The 21,342-nt window shown below is 40.0% G+C and overlaps 1 protein-coding gene and 1 pseudogene across 10 annotated transcripts in view; both read right to left on the bottom strand.

Annotated features, from left to right (window-relative positions):
- Positions 1–21,342, bottom strand: part of LOC120240623 (BEN domain-containing protein 5) — a 1,403,952-nt gene that overhangs the window by 489,121 nt on the left and 893,489 nt on the right. The gene's annotated exons all lie outside the window — the stretch shown is intronic.
- On the bottom strand, positions 13,349–14,222 carry LOC120240625 (annotated as a pseudogene).

Raw genomic sequence — 21,342 nt, 5'->3', positions numbered from 1 at the left:
TAGCGCCTGTCACTCTCCACACTGCCACTTGGAGTCTGCCAAGTGTCTGACGCCTGCAACGTGCTTTGCAGTCCAGCTGGGAAACACTGTCTTCAAACCCACACATGGCTCACAGAGTCCTGGCAGGTGAGAAGACACTTGCAAAAGACCATACTGCAAGTTAGTGGCGTATCTAGGGCTTGTGTCAAGAACTCTCCTGTGACAGTTCCAAGGTCTTTCTGATATATGATGCTTGCTGTCCAACGACAAATAGCCACCCACAGGTGGATATAAGAGAAAGGGGAAGAAGCCTACAATAGAGTGTAAAGTTGTGGTTCTTGATCTATACCAGGTCATACCACCTTGGAAATCTGGTGGAAATTACAAATCCTCTTCCAAAAAAATGCACACATGTACATGAATATACCACATTGGGCATCTAGTGTTGGCAGAATTCAAGCATCCCTTTAAACCCACCCTTGAACCTCAGGTTGCAAAACCCTGGTTTAGGGTCATAGTAGATCCAGTCAGCCCAGAGCTTATAATTTTGAGTTTCTTGGATGACTTTTAGAAGAGTGGTAGGACACAGTAGGAGTATCACTTGACCTTGGACAAGACTGAATTACATCACTGGTCAGCATCTATGTGGTATTAGAAATTAATATTTCTCAGAACCTTAGTTTCCGATTTTTAACACAGGGTAACATTACATCATGGAGCATTGGGGGTTTAAGTGGAATAATGCAGGTAAATCACGTAGAGCCCCTGGCTTACATCAGTATTTCAAGGGATGTGAAGTCCCTATCCATCTTTAACCTACCTCTATCTGCTGCCAGAAAAACTCTAACGGATCTCTCCTGCATTCAGTCATCCACTCTGGCCATCTACCATACAACTAAACTTTAGAATCCAGGAGGGCATAGACCATGACTATTTTGTTCACAACTGCTACCTCTGAGTATAGTGACTGGCATGATAGGTGTTTAGTATCATATGGAGTGACTGAGGACTGATGGGGGTGGGGGGAGGAAAGGGGGGTGATGGGCATGGAGGAGGGCACTTGTGGGGATGAGCACTGGGTGTTATATTGAAACCAACTTGACAATAAACAATTTAAAAAAAATAAAAAATATCATATGGAGTGAATGATTTTAAAAAACAAATGGATGGACCAAATAGATACAGAGCAACTTATAGAGAAGAAGTACAACAGCAAATAGAGAAATTATCCTGGGGAAACTGCAAATAATGTTTTTAGTCACCAGAGGCCACAAATGTTTAAGGGTCTCCCAAAAGTAAGGATTTAGGAACTGAGGATTCTGAGAAGACAATGTACAGGAAGCTTTATTCATTCTTTCACTCTCCTCCACCAATATCATAAACCTTGTTTTTTCCTACATGGCAAGCCGAGGAGCATATCAGGTAAGTAGAAAAGCAGGATGAAGTCGGCTGGGACAGTAGGAAGAGGCAAAAGCTATTAGCTCCTGCCTGACCCAGCTCCAACTCTGATTCTGCAGGCACTGACTGCACTCTCCACCTGGAAGATTAGCCGTGCTCAGTTTCTGGGCCAGCCTTGACAAGGGCAGGGGATACAGAAACAGCTTTAAATTTTCCTCCATGTGGGATATTGCTGCTATAGGCTAGAACACACACCTGAGGTGTGCCCCAGGTCCTTGCACACCAATGGAGTCAGAGCTAGCCACATGCCTTTCTTGGGGTGCAAGGTCAGTATCAACTAAACCTGGCAAGCCCCACCTCAGACTCTTATCCTCTCTTCTCCAAAAGACTGGAGAATGCTTTTAGGATCCAGTGGTGATGGACTGAGGAGAGGAAAGCAATAGGTCATCACCCACTTAACTTCAAATACCAGTTACTTGCTTAGAATGAAGTTCTTCCTGACATGACTGAACTCCTTTAGAAACACCCATGAGTTTGCCAAACACCCAGATACTGGGTATCCTGGCTGAACTTAACACATTCCTCAAGACCTCCTTCTTCCCCATTGTGGTGGTTCTACAATTCTGACTCAAAGAAACTAGAAACCTAGGTGTGGTGCTTGATTCATCTCTCCCTCACCTATAACATTCAATTTAGTCACAGGTTCTGTGAGTTTAACTCCTAGATATTTCTTGAATTTATTGGCTTCTTTTCTTCTTGACTACTACTGTCTTACTTGTTAGAAAACTCCCTAATAATGCTCTCTGCCTTCTAATCCATCCTCCACACAGCAGCCCAAGTGCAATGAATATTAAGTTTGACCTGTCACTCTCTTGCTTAAACTCCTATATTGACCGTCCCACCACAACCATAAAGAAAACAAAACAAAGCCCTAGACTTTTCCTTCCATTCTAGTTTCTCCACGTGCCTTCTAGGCCTCTTCACTGTGTACCTTCAAAACTCTATTAATAACTGCTTCACTGGCTCCATTGCAGGAGAATAAAAAAAATATGAGCTGTCCAAGGTTGGAACAGGCTGCTATGAGAGGTAGTGAGCTCCTTGTACCTTAATGGGTACCTGCAGATTCTGGATAGTCACTCACTGGATGTTGTGGAACAGCTCTGCTCTTGGATGAAAGACTGGTTTATATGCAGTATGAGGGCAAATTCTGTGCTGAAGCAACTTCTATGTGTTTCAGAATAGCACATACCTTGGAGACAATAACACATCCTCCTTCTTACCCCCACTCCCCTGCTACATTTGCGTGAGGTGGTCCCATTGCAAGGAAAGCTACTTGTCCTCTGAGACCAGCCTGACCCACAGTCATCCTAAGTGGGAAGCTGTGCTGACATTTTTTCTCTGGTCAATATAATCAGTGTAGACATTGAGTGAATAATTTAGGCCTCCTAAAATAAACCAACTGGAGCCAAGATTGTCAAATGTGGTTGTCTACTTTGATCAAAGTAATCAGGTAAACACCAAATCTCACTCTCTTCTCCTGTAGACATAGCTTTTTAGGCATTCCTTACTAAGCGATGAGAAAGAGACAAAGTCTTAAAGATAATAAAAACAAACACTTTGCATTTGTGTACTTCTTTAGAAACGCAATATGCTGTTAAATTATAGTTACCAATTGAGAAATGAATCTGTGCCAGACAATATGGAAACTGCTTTATAAACCTCACTTTTTAAGTAACAGGATTTTGAGACAAATTGCTTATGTTTAGATGCTAAGTCCTACTCTACCACTTACTAGCTGTGTGATTTTAAGCAAGTTAATTAATCTCTCTGTATTTCAGTTTCCTAATCTGTAAAATGGACACAGTAACAGGTCTCTAAAGGTATTGTGAGAGTTATGTAAGATATTTACATATCAAGAGCTTAGGTTGTACTGTGTGTGGTGCATATAATTGCTCAATAAATGTTAGCTTTGGTTTACATTACTCTTGACAAATACCTTGACAATTAATGGCTATTATTCCCAATGTTCAGATGAAGAAATAGGCAGAGTAATGTGAAATAATTTGCTTAATTTGGTAATGAATTGGTGGTGAAGCTGAAATACATACACTGATCTCTCTGACTCCAAAACCTCTACATTTTCTTTCCATTTGAGAAAGTAGCATACTTATTGTTACTACTGTGACTATTGTTATCACCAATACCATCACTAATATCATTAATAATAATGTCCTCACATAGGCATAGCACTTCTTAGACTTCAAAGAAATGTAGATACATTTACACAAAATTACCAACCATTAAGCCTATAAGTGACTTCATGGAACCTTAGCTACACTCTCCAACCCAGGACATCTCTGTAGCACACTTGACATGTGAACATCTGTGTAGGTTGGACCTTAAGAGTTCCGAAAGAAAATAGCCAGAAAAGATCATTCCTGGGTAGAGCAAGGCTGGACAGAGCAGAGGCCCAATTATATGGGAGGCCCCGGTATTTAGGAAGATCTCAGGGATGGAAACACATCTATCATTTTTCTTGAACACATTTAAGCTCACAGACTGCAGAGGAAGTTTCCTGGAGGAGGAGGCCTTCCTAGACCTGAGGAAGGATGGACCTGAAGGAAGGGCAGCCAGATGAGCTTCACCCACTCAGAGATACGTGTGGAGGAATAGGAGCCAAGAGCAAGAACTGACACCAAAGAAATCTGGAGAGTTGTTTCATTTTTGCTTGTACCTTCATCTGCTACCTTCTTCCCCAACTCTGTGCCTGCAGGTGTAATAGAAAACCTTAAAATAGAAAAGGACATATGGCTTTGTTTTGTGGGGCAAAGATGTGGAGAAGCTTGAAGGACTGAATCAGCCTCCCCAAGTAGGCTAAAGGCAGGAAGTCCAGGAGAACAGTGTAGAAACATAGTCATGGAGGAGATGGAGGCTGGCTGGGCCATGAGGCAAGCCATGAACAAGGCAAACTGTGTCCTGAGGAAGAACACCAGAGACTTGAGGTTAAAGCCCTCTTCACTGCCATGTGAGTACTTCCATGATCCTAAATTAGGTCATCACAGTAACTAGTCAGTGGAAGAATCCATGCAGAATAAGAGCATACATTTTTTTTTTAATTTTTTTTTTTTTTTTATTTCTAGGAGAGAGAGAGACAGCGTGAGCAGGGGAGGGTCAGAGAGAGAGGGAGACACAGACTGAAACAGGCTCCAGGCTCTGAGCTGGCAGTCAGCACAGAGCCCGACGCGGGGCTCGAACCCACGGAACCGTGAGATCATGACCTAAGCGAAAGTCGGATGCTTAACCGACTAAGCCACCCAGGCGCCCCAAGAGCATACATTTTGAAGTCACACAGACCTGGGTACAAATCCTGGTGCTACCACTTACTAGCTATGTAAGCTCAGGAGAGTAAGTTAACCTGAGCCCTAGTTTCTTCATAGTTAAGGTAACAACAACAGCAACCTATTTTTAGTCCTGAAGAGGAAATGATTACATGAGATAAAAACTGAACATGATACATGGTTTATGGGGAGAAAATTGTAAATAACATTACTGAAAGGGTTTCTTTTTGATGAAACACAAAGAACATGAGGTTCCCAATCAGGAAACCTCTGTCATACTCCTAGAGACTATGGATTTCTTCACTTCTTAGAACTCAGCTTCCTTAGCTGGATAAGGAAAAGTGTTAGGAGACAAATATTTCAGGGTCATTTTAGGTCTAAACTTTCATGACTTCAGCTGCTTATAGTACAGGCATCATGAATGGGAGAAAGAGATGGAAACTCCCAGCTTTCTGTCTCCTCCCCCCACCCCCAACCCCTGTAAAATGGCAGCTTGGACAAACAATATCAAGACTGGGTAATATTCTGCTGACCTAGTTAGACAAAGTCAGGAAACTTTTAAATATGTATGAATATTATTGAATGAAAAAGAGGAGGCTGATTCAAGTAGCTGCAGTGCATATTAATATCTTATTATTAGCCACTTTAATGTAGGAAATATACTGGAAACTGCCTTTTCTATAAAATACAATTTGGAGAAGAGAATACCTCTATTCTGAGGAAATAATTATCTTTTAATGCCAAACTATGATAAATAAGCCAGAGAAATCAAATGATATTGGAGGATGAAGTTAAATAATTTAGGAAAAAGGAGCACAGCATTTAGTAAATTAATCCAGGAGAGAAAAAACAAGGTAGGATTTTTATGCTCCCTTTTCTGAATTGTCTCTTTGGGAAGGCAAACAAGGACTTTGAACAGTTTCCAGCTTTTTCTTTTAAGAGAGATGTGAGCTAATACACATATTCAACAAAAATTTCTTAAGAACTTGCTGTGAACCAAGCAAATGTACATCCATAAGAGGAATATAATCCATGTCATAGCAGGTATCAGTACTTTATTACTTTTTATGGAATTTGTGTGAACCTATGTTTTAAATTTTCTTGAATGTTTACCTGGGAGTGGAATTGCTAGGCCAAAGGGTAATTCTATGCTTAACATTTTGAAGAACTGCCAAATGTTTTCCAGAACAGCTACACCATTTTATATTCTTACCAGCAATGTATAAGGGTTTCAATGTCTCCATATATTCCCCAACACTTGTTGTTTTTTCTAGTTTATTTATTTATTTTGTGAGAGAGAGCATTTGCGTGCAAATTGGGGAGGGGCAGAGAGAGAGGGAAAGAAAATCCCAAGCAGCACGGAGCCCCAGTGCAAGGCTTGGTCTCACTGTGAGATCATGACCTGAGCCAAAATCAAGAGTGGGACGCTTAACCTCCTGAGCCACCCAGGTGCCCCTCCCCAACACTTGTTATTGTCCATTTTTTTATTATTATTATTATCTAGAGGTTAGGATGTGATACCTCACTCTGGTTTTCATTTGCATTTCCCTGATGGTTAATGATGTTGAGTATCATTTTTTAATATATTGAGTATCCTTTTACGTGCATATTGGTCATTTGTATATCTTCTTTAGAAATGTCTATTTAGATCCAGTGTCCATTCCTAAGTTGTATTTTTTTGGTCATTTTATTGATTTGTAGGATCTCTTTTTTTTTTTTTAATTTTTTTTTTTAATGTTTTTTTTTTTNGGTTTTTTTTTTTTTTTTTTTTTTTATATTTTAATTTATTTCTAGGAGAGAGAGAGAGAGACACAGCGTGAGCTGGGGAGGGTCAGAGAGAGAGGGAGTCACAGACTGAAACAGGCTCCAGGCTCTGAGCTGGCAGTCAGCACAGAGCCCGACGCGGGGCTCGAACCCGCGAACCGCGAGATCATGACCTAAACGAAAGTCGGACGCTTAACCAACTAAGCCACCCAGGCGCCCCTGTAGGATCTCTTTATATCTTCTTGATACAAGTTTCTTTTCAGATATATGATTTGAAAATGTCTTCTCCCATTCTGTAGCTTGTCTTTTCATTTTCTTGATGGTATCTTTTGCAGTATAAAAATTTTTAATTTTGACAAAGTCCAATTTGTCTTTTACTGCTCGTGCTTTTAGTGTCATAGCTAAGGAACCATTTTCTAACCCAAGATCACAAAGATACACTCCTATGTCATTGTTGTTGTCTTCTTCTTCTTCTCCTTCTTCTTCTTCTTCCTCTTCTTCTTTTTTAAAGAGAGACTGAGAGAGAACATGCATGGGGAAGGAGGAGAGGGGCAGAGGGAAAGGAAAAGGGAGAGGGAGAGAAATAATCTTAAGTAGGCTCCATGTCCAGTGTGGAGCCCAATTCAGGGCTCAGTCTCACAACTGTGAGATTGTTACCTGAGCTGAAATCAAGAGTTGGATGCTTAACCAACTGAGCGAGCCATCCAGGTGCCCCACTCCTATATTTTCTTCTAAGAAATTTAGTGTTAGTTTTTAAAGATAAATCCATTTTTAAAGAATATTTTTAGCCAAAAAAAAGACAATAAGGGAACAAGAAAAGGAAGAACCAGAGGTCAGCAGTATTAGAGGAAAAGAAATGGTGGCAGCAGCCTTACTGGGAGAATGAGGGAGCACATGACCTATTTTGTCCCTCACTCCCTCACATCTGGTAACATATCTATAGAGACTAGCAGAGCCCTAAGAGTTTACTGCAACCTCAGTAATGTGGCTGGCTAAAGGATCCCTGGGAAGTTTAGCAGCTTACTCTGGGAAGGAGCACAGATTCTAGCCAGGAGCTATCAGTCAAATCCTACCTGGATTTTCCAATTCCAACTGCCATGGTGTGGGGTGAATTATAAGTAGCCCTCCTCTTTACAGGCCATGTGCTTTGTCTCTCCCATGGCCTGTGAACATGTCCCATCATATTATTCACAAGTCATTGCTAGTTAGCACAGTCACTAAAAGTGTCACCAAGTGAACTTCTTGAAGGTAAGATTGCACAGTCTGAATCAATTCTGAGGCTAAAATCCTGTTGTAAATTGCTTTAAAATCCCACCTTTTTGAGGCCTTGTTTAATCCAAATAAATACAACAAGGTTGAAAGTTACAGCCAGTGATCTGTTTTTGTTTTGTTTTTCAACACTGAAACAATCTCCTTGAATGCTAATAATAGGATTCTAGGAAAACATCCAGTTCATTTATCAAGTCTTCCTGTAGCAGGACATTTTGTTAGAAAATGGATAATAATGATTTGCAAGTGATTCTATTTTCTTTTCCCAAGAGCCTCTAATAAATCAGCCCCCTTGCCTGCCTTTCTCCATTTACAACCACTGTCTTTGTGATACTTCTGCCTTTTAGGAATGGCCATGATATATTGTTAGAACTAGTTGATAGATGGGTTTTATTCCTATCCCCCCACCCCTTTTTCCTTTTTGTATATGTGAGGTAATATTTGAGGACCATTAAGTCCTATCTTGGAGGATGTAAAGGGTGAAAGGAACTCACACACTAACTCACCTGTACAGTTCTTTCTGATTCACCAGCATGCCTTAGGAGCCTTTTCCATGTTCCTGTAGTTCCTTTCCTACATCCCGCCAATAACCTATACCTTGGTTTCTTCTACACAGGCAATACCACTTATGAGGAGTATACTCCTGAAAAAGCTACTTAACCTCTATATTCCTCAGGTTCCTCATCTGCGAAATTGGGATAATAGTACCTGCTTCATAAGATTGTTGAAGCTGATTAAATGATAATAAAGTAGATAGAATAGTACATGGCATGAAGTAAGTACTCTAAATGTTAGCTGTCCTCATTTTTTTTCTTTTAATTTAGTTTATTCATTTATTTGGAGAGAGAGAGAGAAAGAGAGAAAGAGCAGGGGAGGGGCAGAAAGAGAGGGAGAAAGAGAGAATCCAAAGGAGGCTCTGCACTGTCAGCACAAAGCCCAACATGGGGCTTAAACTCACAAAACATGAGATTCTGACTGGAGCTGAAATCAAGAGTCAGATGCTTAGCCAACTGAGCCACCCAGGCACCTTATTCTCATTTTTTTTTTTTTCCAGTGACAAATTGTATACCTTCAGGGAGCTTAGAGTCTACTAAGGGGAATCAGTACCACAAATGCATTATATCCAAACATTTATAAACAATTCAGGAGGCATTTTCACATCTGTTATCTAATATCTACTAGGATTATCTTGTCATGACAATAACCTAAAGCTAAATCACAATGCTGAGTTTTTAGGTGGGGCTTAAAGAGGTTATTTGAAATGTCAAAAATGAAAGTGGCAGAGCCAAAATTAAAAATACCATCTCTATGACATGATACTCTACATAGAAAACCCAACAGACTCCACTAGAAGCCTACTTGAACTGATCCAAGAATTCAGCCAAGTTGCAGGGTACAAAATCAATGTACAGAAATTGGTTGCATTTTTATACACCAACAATGAAGCAACAGAAAGAGAAATCAAGAAACTGATCCCATTCACAATTGCACAAAAAACCATAAAATACCTCGGAATAAACCTAACCAAGGATACAAGAGATCTGTATGATGAAAACTATAGAAAACTTATGAAGGAAATTGAAGAAGACACAAAGAAATGGAAAAACATTCCATGCTCATGGATAGGAAGAATAAATATAGTTAAGATGTCATTACTACCTAAAGCACTCTACACATTCAATGCAATTCCAATCAAAATTGCACCAGCATACTTCTCAAAACTAGAACAAACTATCCAAAAATTTGTATGGAACCACAAAAGACCCCGAATAGCCAAAGTAATACTGAAAAATAAAACCAAAACGGGAGGTATCACCATCCCAGACTTCAGCCTCTACTACAAAGCTGTCATCCTCAAGACAGTATGGTATTGGCACAAAAACAGACCCATAGACCAATGGAACAGAATTGAGAACTCAGAAGTGGACCCAAAAGTATACAGCCAACTGATCTTTGACAAAGCAGGAAAGAATATCCAATGGAAAAAAGACAGCCTTTTTAACAGATGGTGTTGGGAGAACTGGACAGCAACATGCAGAAGAATGAAACTAGATCATTTTCTCACACCATGCACAAAAATCAACTCAAAATGGATAAAGGACCTGAACGTGAGACAGGAAACTATCAACACCCTAGAGGAGAAAGCAGGAAACAACCTCCTTGACCTCCACCGCAGCAACTTCTTACTTGACACATCCCCAAAAGCAAGGGAATCAAGAGCAAAAATAAACTGTTGGGACCTCATCAAGATTAAAAGCTTCTGCACAGCCAAGGAAACAACCCAGAAAATTAATAGGCAACCAACGGAATGGGAAAAGATAGTTGCAAATGACATATCAGATAAAGGGTTAATATCCAGAATCTATAAGGAACTCACCAAACTACACGCCCGAAAAACAAACAACCCAGTGAAGAAATGGGCAGAAGACATGAACAGACACTTCTCCAAAGAGGACATCCAGATGGCCAACAGACACATGAAACGATGCTCAGCATCCCTCCTCATCAGGGAAATACAAATCAAAACCACACTGAGATACCACCTCACGCCAGTCAGAGTGGCTAAAATGAGCAAATCAGAGAACTCTAGATGCTGGCGAGGATGTGGAGAAACGGGCACCCTCCTACACTGTTGGTGGGAATGTAAACTGGTACAGCCCCTCTGGAAAACAGTGTGGAGGTTCCTCAGGAAACTAACAATAGAACTCCCCTATGACCCAGCAATAGCACTGCTAGGAATTTACCCAAGGGATACAGAAATGCTGAGGCATAGGAGCACATGTACCCCAATGTTCATAGCAGCACTCTCCACAATAGCTAAAACATGGAAAGAGCCTAAGTGTCCATCCACAGATGAATGGATCAAGAAGATGTGGTTTATCTATACCATGGAATACTACATGGCAATGAGAAACAATGAAATCTGGCCATGTGTAGCAACATGGATGGACCTTGAGGGTGTTATGCTGAGCAAAATAAGTCAGGCAGAGAAGGACAAATATCATATGTTTGCACGTATAGGAGGATTAGGAGGAACTTGACGGAGGAACAAGGGGGAGAAGAAGGGCGGAAATGGTGGGGGAAAGGGAGAGAGGCAAACCATGAGAGACTCTTGAATGATGATAAAAACTGAGGACTGATGGATGTGGTGGGGGAGGAGAGATGGGCATGGAGGAGGGCACTTGTGGGGATGAGCACTGAGTGTTATGTGGAAACTAATTTGACAATAAACTATTTGTAAAAAATAGTAGAGCAGAGAGAGCAAAATGACAGGGATATGAGACAGGCTGAAAAACAGGCAGGCACCAGATTATGCAGAGTCTTACAGACTAAATTAAGAATTTGTTATTTTATCTTAAACCTCTGAGAGGCCAGGGTGTTAAGTGGGTCATTTTCATGGATACTGAAATTATTCAATGGGGTGGTAGCAGGATAGTGGAAAAGACAAGTATAGACCTAAGCTCTCCATGTCTGAGGGAAATGTCTGAGTAGTCAGCAGATGACAGCAATAAGGCATGGCAGGGGATTATATAGACTAATGGCATAAGGCTTACAACATACCTTTTTATAAAAAAGAAGGGAAAGAATGGCCTAAAATTAGCAATCTATTAGCACAAAGAATGCCATCACCCAAGCTAGTTACATAACATTCAGTGAAGAGTCTACTGTCTCTTTGTCAGGTAGGTACCAAAGGATCAGTGAGGCAGTGAGGGGAGCACAAGGTTAGGAGAAAAGCTGGGGTTTTCTGGAAGCCACTGTAACACTGACGTAGCTAGGTGAACAGAGTAGAGAGAGAACCTGGAGGCCCCTTTACCTCACATCTTGTACCCCTTGGCTAAAGAAGCTGTTGTAATTCCCTGAGAGATGGTGGTAGTTTGAACTGGGGCACTAGCAGGAGAGATAAGAAAGAGATAGATTCTAATGATATCGAGTTATAGCTTTGATCATACTTGGTGACAGACAGTATGCAAGGAATAGAATAAAAAGGCGTTAAACAGGACAGGTTTCTGGCATGGGCGACTGAAGTGATAGTGATACATTCATTGAACTAGGAAACCCAGATCTGGAGCAGGTGTAGAGTAGTCTGGGTCAGTCTTTGCAGCATGAATAAATCAGACATGTGCCTCCTTCTTCTAGCAGTGGAGAAGCCACGGTCATAATTCCTAGCACCTCGTCTCCAGGCTCTCATTCACCCAGGGCTGAGGCTTGGAATGGATGAGCCACCTGCAGCAGTTGGGTAAGTTGGAAAGACCCTCACCAGATGCTGGGAGGATATATCTGCCTCCAATTAATTGAGACTCTTTTTGGAGGAAATAGCACAAACTATGCCAAGAAAGTGGTGACTTGTGAAGTGGCCTGCTGGAAGGGAGCCAAAACTACTAAGCTTGTTTAATTTAGAGTGTCTGATCAGGACAAGGTTTGGTGCAGATGGGGGTCTACAGAACTCTCCTGAGAGGTGGATTAGGGAATGATAATTGAGATTACTAACTTCCAACAATTACTCAATTTAAAACCCAGCCAAAAAGATGTAATTATTTTTCATACATTTGTTTGGTCATGTTGCCAGCTGCAACTCCATGATGTTTTACTTCAAAGGGGAAGAAAGAACAAAGGGGAAGGAACAGAAAAAAGGGAGTAGGAAGGGAGCTACATTATTTTGGACCATGCTGATAAGAACAGTGCTGGCTCTCTCCAGCTTCTTTTCCACGGTACTGTCTTCTGTCCTCTGACTTTTCTGTCCACGGGTCCATCAGTTCCCTCTAGCACCTTTCTGAGATTCTGTTTTTTCGCCACAGATCCACATAAGTACTGTTGTAGAAACTGCCAGGCTCCATATTTTAAATTCTTCTAATCTCCTTATACTTTCCTACTCTGCTCCTAAATTGAATTGAATTTAATTGAGTTGACTTGGAGGCAGGTAAACTCTTGTTCATTTAGATGACTTATGCTACTGGAGTTAGCAGCATAATCAAGCTCAGGGACTGATATAAAATTGATTTTAAAAATTCCAATCTATGTATTCCAGAAAAGCTTCTGGTAATATGCATGGGTCTCTGTCCTTGGTCTGTTAAACACTTGTATACTTGACTTAAATTAATACCTAAAAAAGATATACTTTAAAAAATCTGAGTGAGGACACTAATACTACAGTAAAGAGAATCCAAGAATCAAAATAATCATAGCAAGCTAGAACAAAGGGCTAAAACCAATGGTAGGACAAACGTAAGGGGTCATTATACTTGTAAAACCTACTATAGGCTAATGTGGTATCCTGGATTGGATTCTGGGACAGAAAAAGAACATTGGTGGAAAAACCTGATGAGATCTGAATATACTTCTGTAGTTTAGTTAATAGTAAAGTATCAGTGTTAAATTATTTGTTTTGACAAATGCTCCATGGTTGTGTATGATTTTAACAAAGGAAATTGAGTGAAGGGTATATGGGAACTCTTGATATTATCTTTTTAACTTTTTCCTCCATTTTCCCAAGATTAAATGATTATTTAAAAAGTGTGCCACACTGTATAGAAATCAACATTCTCTCCCATAATTCTGTGCATCTTGGACTACAGAAATGTCACTGTTCCTTCCCCACATCTTCAAATTAACATTCTAAGGTCACAACAGTAAGTCTTCCCAAAGGGAATATTCCATAAAAACAGGTTATTTCATCAATTCATATTTCCCTCTTTTTATAGCATGTACCAGCAATCTATCCAATAAACATATGTTGGTAAGGAGGGGATCCACTTGCAAGCCCACACTTGTTAAATGTCAGAAGATTAGAGAAAAGCACAAAGGGATAGGTGAGTATACTGGCAAAAATTCCTGTGGCAGCTTGGAAATAACTCTTCATTTCATTCATGGTGGAAACCCCACTTTCCAGTGCATAGGTATGGTCAAGGTAGGCCAGTGAGTTTCAGAGCCACAAAGAAATGATGTCACATAGGAGGTGAGAGATAAGACCCACAAAAAGTTCTAGAATGCCCTCTTCCTATACAGTTACTGTGGAGTCACAAAGTGCACACTACAATGAATTGTACAGTAGATCTTTGAATGATACTTGGAAGGGATATGTGATAAGGGTAGCAGTGGAATCAGCCATCATGTCTTGAGTTGTCTCCTTGATAACTTGGACAAAGGAGGATGTAACACCTTTCTGTACATTTCTAGATCCTAACTCATCAACCTTTTCACACTCCTGGTCATGCTTTACCATGGACCATAGTTCCAAGGACTCCTGAACACAGTCCTGGAGTTAAGTCTATGAACAACACATGCTTCCCATCGATGCTCACAATGTAATGAGGACACAAAACAGGCTGGGAAGCTGGCATACTTGCTGCCCAAAAATAATTCATCCTATTCCTGGAGGAAGAGCCTGGTATCCCACCTGGATGAGTACTTTCACGTACATGAGTGGCTGGGACACTATGGTGAGCCCAGGAGCATTTCACTGGCTATGTCAGCCATGATGGCGCCTGTGGACAGTCAACTTTTGTTTTTATAAATCTAAAATTATTTTAAAATAAAAGGTTTGTTTAAAACATATGAGAGGAATTAAAATAGCCTTATTTAATAAGCAACAACAAAAATCAACTACAGGGAGGTTTTTCTGTTTAAAGAAGCTAACATAAACTCTGGTTACATTTCTAGAGATTTAACATTCAGAGCAAGACAGCAAACAGTTCTATTCTGCTCTAGGAAGTTTATATTGACTATAAAGTTTTATATTCACTTTTGATATTTTATAAAGGAAATCAACAACCTAGATTACGTCCAGAGGACAGCAAAGAAGGCACAAAGTTTAGAAACCACAGAATCTGAAGAAATGTAGAATTATGAGGGGGAGAGGAGAAAGGAAGGTTAGGGTTAACCTGGAGAGGACTCATGATGGGGGTGTGGCCACTAGCTTGCTGTCTTTGCAGGCCTGTCCAGGGGCTGAAGGGGCAAGTACATGTGAAGTAGACCCAGAGGGTGGAACTGGAATCAAGGACAGAGGTTATAGGGAGGCGGCTCTTTCTGGGAATGGTGGGACTTTTTTCTCTTTGAAATAGGGCTCAGGCGGGGCTCCTGGGTGGCTCAGTTGGTTAAGCGGCTGACTTCGGTTCGGGTCATGATCTTGTGGTTTGTGGGTTCAAGCCCCGCGTGGGGGTCTGTGCTGACAGCCAGCTCAGAGCCTGGAGCCTATTTCAGATTTTGTGTCTCCCTCTCTCCCTGACCCTCCATTGCTCCCACTCTCTCTCTTTCTCTCTCTCTCTCTCAAATAAATAAAACATTTAAAAAATTGAAACAGGGCTTAGGCTTCCTCAAGAGATATGTAAAGAAAGGCTGAAAACTCATATTTCTGGAATAGTAAGAGAAGATGTTCGTTTATAAAATTTGGTCCTTGCACAGAAGAGATTCCTAATATATTTATCTGAATGTGACATCTACCGTCTTTACCAAATCTAGAAATTTTGTGATGTGTTAAGATCAGAGAGACCAGCTTTTGTAGGGATTTCTATGTCATTCTCATTTAAAAAAATGTTTTTTAAATGTTTATTTATTTTTGAGAAAGACAGAGTGCAAGTGGAGGAGGGGTAGAGAGAGAGGGAGACACAGAATCTGAAACCGGCTCCAGGCTCTGAGCTGTCTGCACAGAGCCCAATGCAGAACTTGAACCCACAGATCATGAGACCATGACCTGAGCCTAAGTCGGATGCTTAACCAACTGAGTCACACAGTCGCCCCTTGGCATTCTCATTTTTATACATGGTGTCTTGGTGGTAATTTCTCTCCAGGTACTTTTGGCTAACAAATATCTCTATATATAGGGGGGAAAAAGCCACCTGGAAGAAAGGCAGGAGTTAACCTGATTTCTAGATTAGCTGTCACCAGCAAGTGCAGCCTGGAGACAGAATGCATAAGTGCCACAATGATCAGGATCCTTCCTGCATGGTTCCTCACTGCATCAGGATAAAATCCAAATTGTTTAGGTTGGCATTCAAGGCACTCCTGGCCCAGCCTCCACCTACCTCTCCTACTTTGTACATAACTATCTTTCTGTTCTTCTTGGGCTGACCCTGTGCTCTTGTCTTCTGAAACTACATAAGTCTGTCAGGACTCAATATATGTCTCAACTTCTATACCATATTTATTTTTAGGAGAAGGGGACACATGGGGGCAGGAGAAAGAGAGAAAGAGAGAGAGAAAGAGAGAGAGAGAGAGAGAGAGAATGAATCTCAAGCAGGTTCCACGCTGAGCATGGAGCCCAATGTGGGGCTTTAACCCATGACCTGGGATCATGGCCCGAGCTGAAATTAAGAGCTGGAAGCTCAACCAACTGAGCCACCCAGCCGCCCCCTCTGTTTCCATATTTTTATTGTCAATTCAAGATGCCTTCTTCCTTAGGACTTTGTTTCTCCCTTGTGTCCCTTCTCTGTCCACCACTTCTATTATATCAAGTCTCTTACTATTATTGCCATTATTAGTTTTTATATTTGTGTTGCCCACTACATTGAGTACTTTTGAGGGAGAGGGTTTCATATTTGTCTCTCAGTCTCCAGCACCCAATACAGAGCCTGGCAGGCAGAAGGTACTCATTAGATACTTGTAGTATTGAAGAATGGCTTTGCAAGAATCTAGTAAATGACCATATATGTGAAAAGAATATTTCCCTATCCAGGACTGGTATTTTTTGGAGTCTACAAAGGCTTGGCTTTAGTCCCAACTGCATGATATAGGCAAATTACTTAATCTCATTTTGTCTTAGTTTTTAAAAATGCAAATGGGAAAATAAAATATTGATATATCTCAGAGCTTAAATTTTTCTAAGTGAATCCTTTACCCTGATACACATTCCCTTTCCTTATTTAATTTATCCAATATTGCCTCTTTCTTCCTAGAATGTGATCCCCATGAAGGCATGGATTTCTGCCTGTTTTTCACGGCTAGGGACTAGACTATGCTAGTTACATGTTAGGTATTCAATAGCAGTACAAATCACATTAATAGGAACATTGTGATGACTGAGTCATATAATGTATAAGAATATCATAGCACTGGGCCTACCACATACTAAGCACCCAATAACTACCATTATTATAAAATAAAGAGCAGATTAAGAGACAACATTACGACAGGCTGATGTATGACTCAGAACATACAATCAGGATATTATAAATATTTGAATCATAACTTATGTTGGCATTGGAAAGGATGCTTGAAATAATCTGGTCTGACTCTTTGAGGCCCAAAGAGGAAAAGTACTTTTCTCAAAGTTACAGAGCTAGCCAGTGACAGAACCTATACAATTACTCTCCTATAAATGATTTTCTAGTGATACCCTATAATACAGGATCAGATTCTTTTCTTTGTTAGACACTTCCTTTTGGCAAGTATCCTTAAGTACAGGAATGGCTCTCCCCATCTAATCTTTTCTTTCTTTCTTTTTTTAATGTTTTATTTATTTCTAGGAGAGAGAGAGAGAGACAGCGTGAGCAGGGGAGGGTCAGAGAGAGAGGGAGTCACAGACTGAAACAGGCTCCAGGCTCTGAGCTGGCAGTAGCCCGTTGCGGGGCTCGAACCCACGAACTGCGAGATCATGACCTAAGCGAAAGTCGGATGCTTAACTGACTAAGCCACCCAGGTGCCCCTCCACATCTAATCTTTTCAACACACACACACAGAGTTAGGTGTTCATCTAATTAGTCCAATTATTTATGAAATAATACCATATTTCACTGCGTCTGATGATACAAGGCTATATGATTGAAAAACTAATATTTGCCAATTAAAATCTACTTTTGGCTATGCTGGAAGGAGTTTACTGGTAAACCCTATCTCTAAAACACAAATATAAACCTGGACAAAACTGACCCAAACATCTCAGTGTTTTGGAAACTGACCAAAGGCATACAACAATCTCAAAACCGTTATGTTTACAAAATGCTGAACTTCAGGTAATAAGAGGGGGAATCTGTGATATGCTGTGGTTGCTGTACCTTCCTCCATGCTTGGTGAAAGCAGGGTTCTGTTAGGGTAGGCCATGCTGTGAGGATTGTCAAAGGGACTCAATTTGGAAAAGCGGGCAGTGCCTACACCTAGCAGCACTCTCTTGTGGAAACACTCATCACAGAGGTTGGCGAGTAAGGGGGGTCTGCAGTTGCCTAGCTGGGACAAACATATTCCTGGCTGGGACTGGGTGCATGCTCAGCAGAGACCCGAGAAGGCTCAAGCCAGTCACACACTCCTGAACAGCCTTGAAGCTGCACAAATGCTCATGGTCAACATGACACAGAAGGGAAAGTAAAAGCCAAGGAAGACATGAAAATTTCCCAAACTTTGACTGTGCTCCCCATATCCACATACAGATCCACTGACAGAGGATGGAAGCCTTATGTGCTCAGGGTAGGTAAGCACAAACTTAGTCCAATAATAGTTGACTGCTAAACTACAAAGACACAGGGTTGACTCTCTGAGAATACAGGCTTATACACAGGAAAGAAAAAAGAAAAATTGAGCAGAGACAGAAGACAAAAATACCAAGATAATTCACAGGTAAAATTTAGGCTTTTCAGCAAGCATTGCTAGAACAAATGGATATCCATATGCAAAAAAATATAAGCTTAAACCCTTACCTCATGTCATACATACAAAAATAATTCAAAATGGATTACAGACTGAGATGTAAGCAAAACCATAAAAAGACCAATCTTTGTGGTCTTCATTTGGGCAAAGAATTCTTAGATAAGAATCTGAAGCATAATCCATAAGAGAAAAAATTGATAAATTAGGTCTCAAAATTAATTCTGTTCTTCAAAAGACATGGTTAAGAGAATGAAAAGACAAGGCATAGATTAGAAATATTTGCAAAGCATGTAATGGACAAAGGACTTGCATTCAGAATACATAAAGAACTCTCAAAACTCATAAGAATATAAATAACCCAATATTTTTAAGTGTGCAAAATATTGAAACTGACACTTTATTAAAGAAAATACACAAATGGAAAATAAGCCCATGATAAGATAATCAACATAATTAGTTGTTAGGGCAACATAATTTAAAACCACAATGAGATACAGCTACATACCCACTAAAATGACCATAATTAAAAATATAGATAATTCCAAGTGTTAGCAAGAACATGGAGAAACTATAACCCTCTCTCCTACATTGCTGGTAGGAAGGTAAAATGGCATTACTAACTTGGAACAGTTTGATAGCTTTTCTTTTTTTAATTTGAACATGAACTTACTATATCACCCAATGATTCCATTCCTAGAAGTCTACCTGAAACAAAGTGGATCACATCTCCACTCAAAGATATGCACACAAATGTTCATAACATCATTATTAATAATAGCCCCAATCTGGAAGCAATCCAAATGTCCATAAACTGGTGAATAAACAAAACGTGGTACATATGATTTTAATAGAATACTATTCAGCACTAAAATGAATGAACTACTGATAAATGGTACAACATGGCTAAACTTAAAAAAATATAATGCTAAATGAAAGATGCTTGATGCAAAAGATGACTATATAATGCATAATTCCATTTATATGAAATGATCAGAAATAGAAAATTTATAGTGTTAGAGAAGATCGGTAGTTGCTAGGGTTGGGAGTGGAAGTGAGGAATAACAAAGGAACTTTTTGGGATGATGGAAATGTTCTAAAACTAGATTGTGGTGATGGTATAAATTTACTAAAAATCATGGAACTGGTCCCTTAAAATGGGTGCATTTTATGGTGTCTAAATTATTCCTCAATAAATGTGTTAAGAAAACAAGAAAAAAATAATATCTTTCCCATGACATATTTATCTTAAATGTCAGACTGTGGCATTGATGCATGTTCAAAGGGAATTTGTTTGGTGAGATTAGAAGACGCCACTAGTGAAGAGCAAAATAAGACACCATTTCAGATGGCATAATTAGCAGCAATGGTAGCTATGGACATGGTGATTAATCATTCCAGCACTAGAAATACAAAATCTTGCTTCCTGCCTACTCTCCCTAAGATCTGGATGTTGACATGTTTAGCCTTCCCACTTATAATTAGCCTCCCTCCAAATTGGAATAAGGATTAACTAATTATAGTGGTGCCTTCAGACATGAGCCATACCAAACGCCCTGGTAATGAAGAGCTGTCCTGTCTGCAAAAGTATGCCAGAAAGGCTTAAAGTCTTTGGTATCTGCTTTGAAGTCCAACCCATAGAGTTTCTCCAAACTAGTTTAGCCAGGACAGGTACACTCTGCACTTTCACTAACTTTACTTTCTTAAGATGGTGCTTTGGATAAGGTAATCTCTTTCCTAAAAATCTACAATAGCTCTCAGTTGGTCCAATGCAGGAAGCAGCAGTGGTCCATCAAAATGCTAAGATGTGGTGTTAGAAGTCATAGGTTTAAACCTTGGCCTTGACATGGACTAGCCATATGGCTTTAGCTAAGTAATTTACCTTTTAAGTCTTAGATTATTTATCTCCCCAAACTGGAATAATTCTGCCTACTCCATAAAATTACTGTGAAAAATAAGCAAGATAGCATACATAAAGTAACTGACCCAGCATCTGTGTGTTAAATCTGAATGACAGTATGACAATTCAAGCTTTCTAGAGTTTGCCCCCCAAATTCCTATTTATCCTAATTTTATAGTAGGAAGATTCCCTATTCTAATCAAACCAGACTTCTACCCAGCTGCCACCATGCAATGATTCTGGCTAAATCTTACTCTCTGAGCTGCCTCCTTCCCAACTCTGTATTTACTAATCCTACCCATCTTTCAAGACTCAGCTTAAAGCTCATCTTCTCCATGATGTTTGGTCTGATCATTAACTCTCTAGACAACTCATAAGAGCCTTAATTATATACTTTAAAAAATATTATTTCTGTTTGAACATATCCCATTTCCTCAGGTATAAAAGACATTTCTGAAATATACCAACATTTGTTTTATATCCCTCCAGTGCCCTTCACAAGGGCTGAAGTAGGACAAGGGTCTCAACTTATGTTTTTTCCTGAGGAGGTCCTCAAAGAATAATTTGAAAACAGTATTCCAGTTCATTATTTTTCATTTTATAGATGAAAAACTTGTCCCCAGAAAGGGGAAGTAACATTCAAGCTCACATGAGTAATTTGGTATTAGAGTTGAGAACAGAATTCAGGCTTCCTATGGCAGAATTTTCAGGCTGCCCTTCAATATTAGTTCTCTTACATACCTGTAGGACTACCAATTTTTAGCTGGAAACATGGCCACCCAGAATAAAGACTTCATGTCTTTTCCTTACTTTAGATAAGTGTGGATATGAGTTGTATAAAATGGGATAGAAGAGAAAGTGCCATAAGTGCATCTTCTCCTTTCTTCCCCTACTTTCTTCATCCTGCTGCCTGAAACACAGATATGATGGTAAGAATTCCATTCTGGATCCACACTGGATCATGAGATTGAGGGGAATGTCCCAGGGATGGCAGGGCAAAAAGCTGAAAACACTTGATTCCCTAAGGCTTTCAAGGAGCAGACTACAATATCAGCTCTGGATTGCCTATGGGCTTTTATATGGAAGAGAAATAAACTTGTTTTGTTTAAAGTGCTGTTATTTTAG

The sequence above is a fragment of the Hyaena hyaena genome, unplaced genomic scaffold (assembly GCF_003009895.1).
Source record: "Hyaena hyaena isolate Hyena2069 unplaced genomic scaffold, ASM300989v1 scaffold_257, whole genome shotgun sequence".
Lineage (NCBI taxonomy): Eukaryota > Metazoa > Chordata > Mammalia > Carnivora > Hyaenidae > Hyaena > Hyaena hyaena.
Note: the sequence above shows the minus strand (reverse complement) of the source record. Positions and strands in the feature narration are given on the sequence as shown.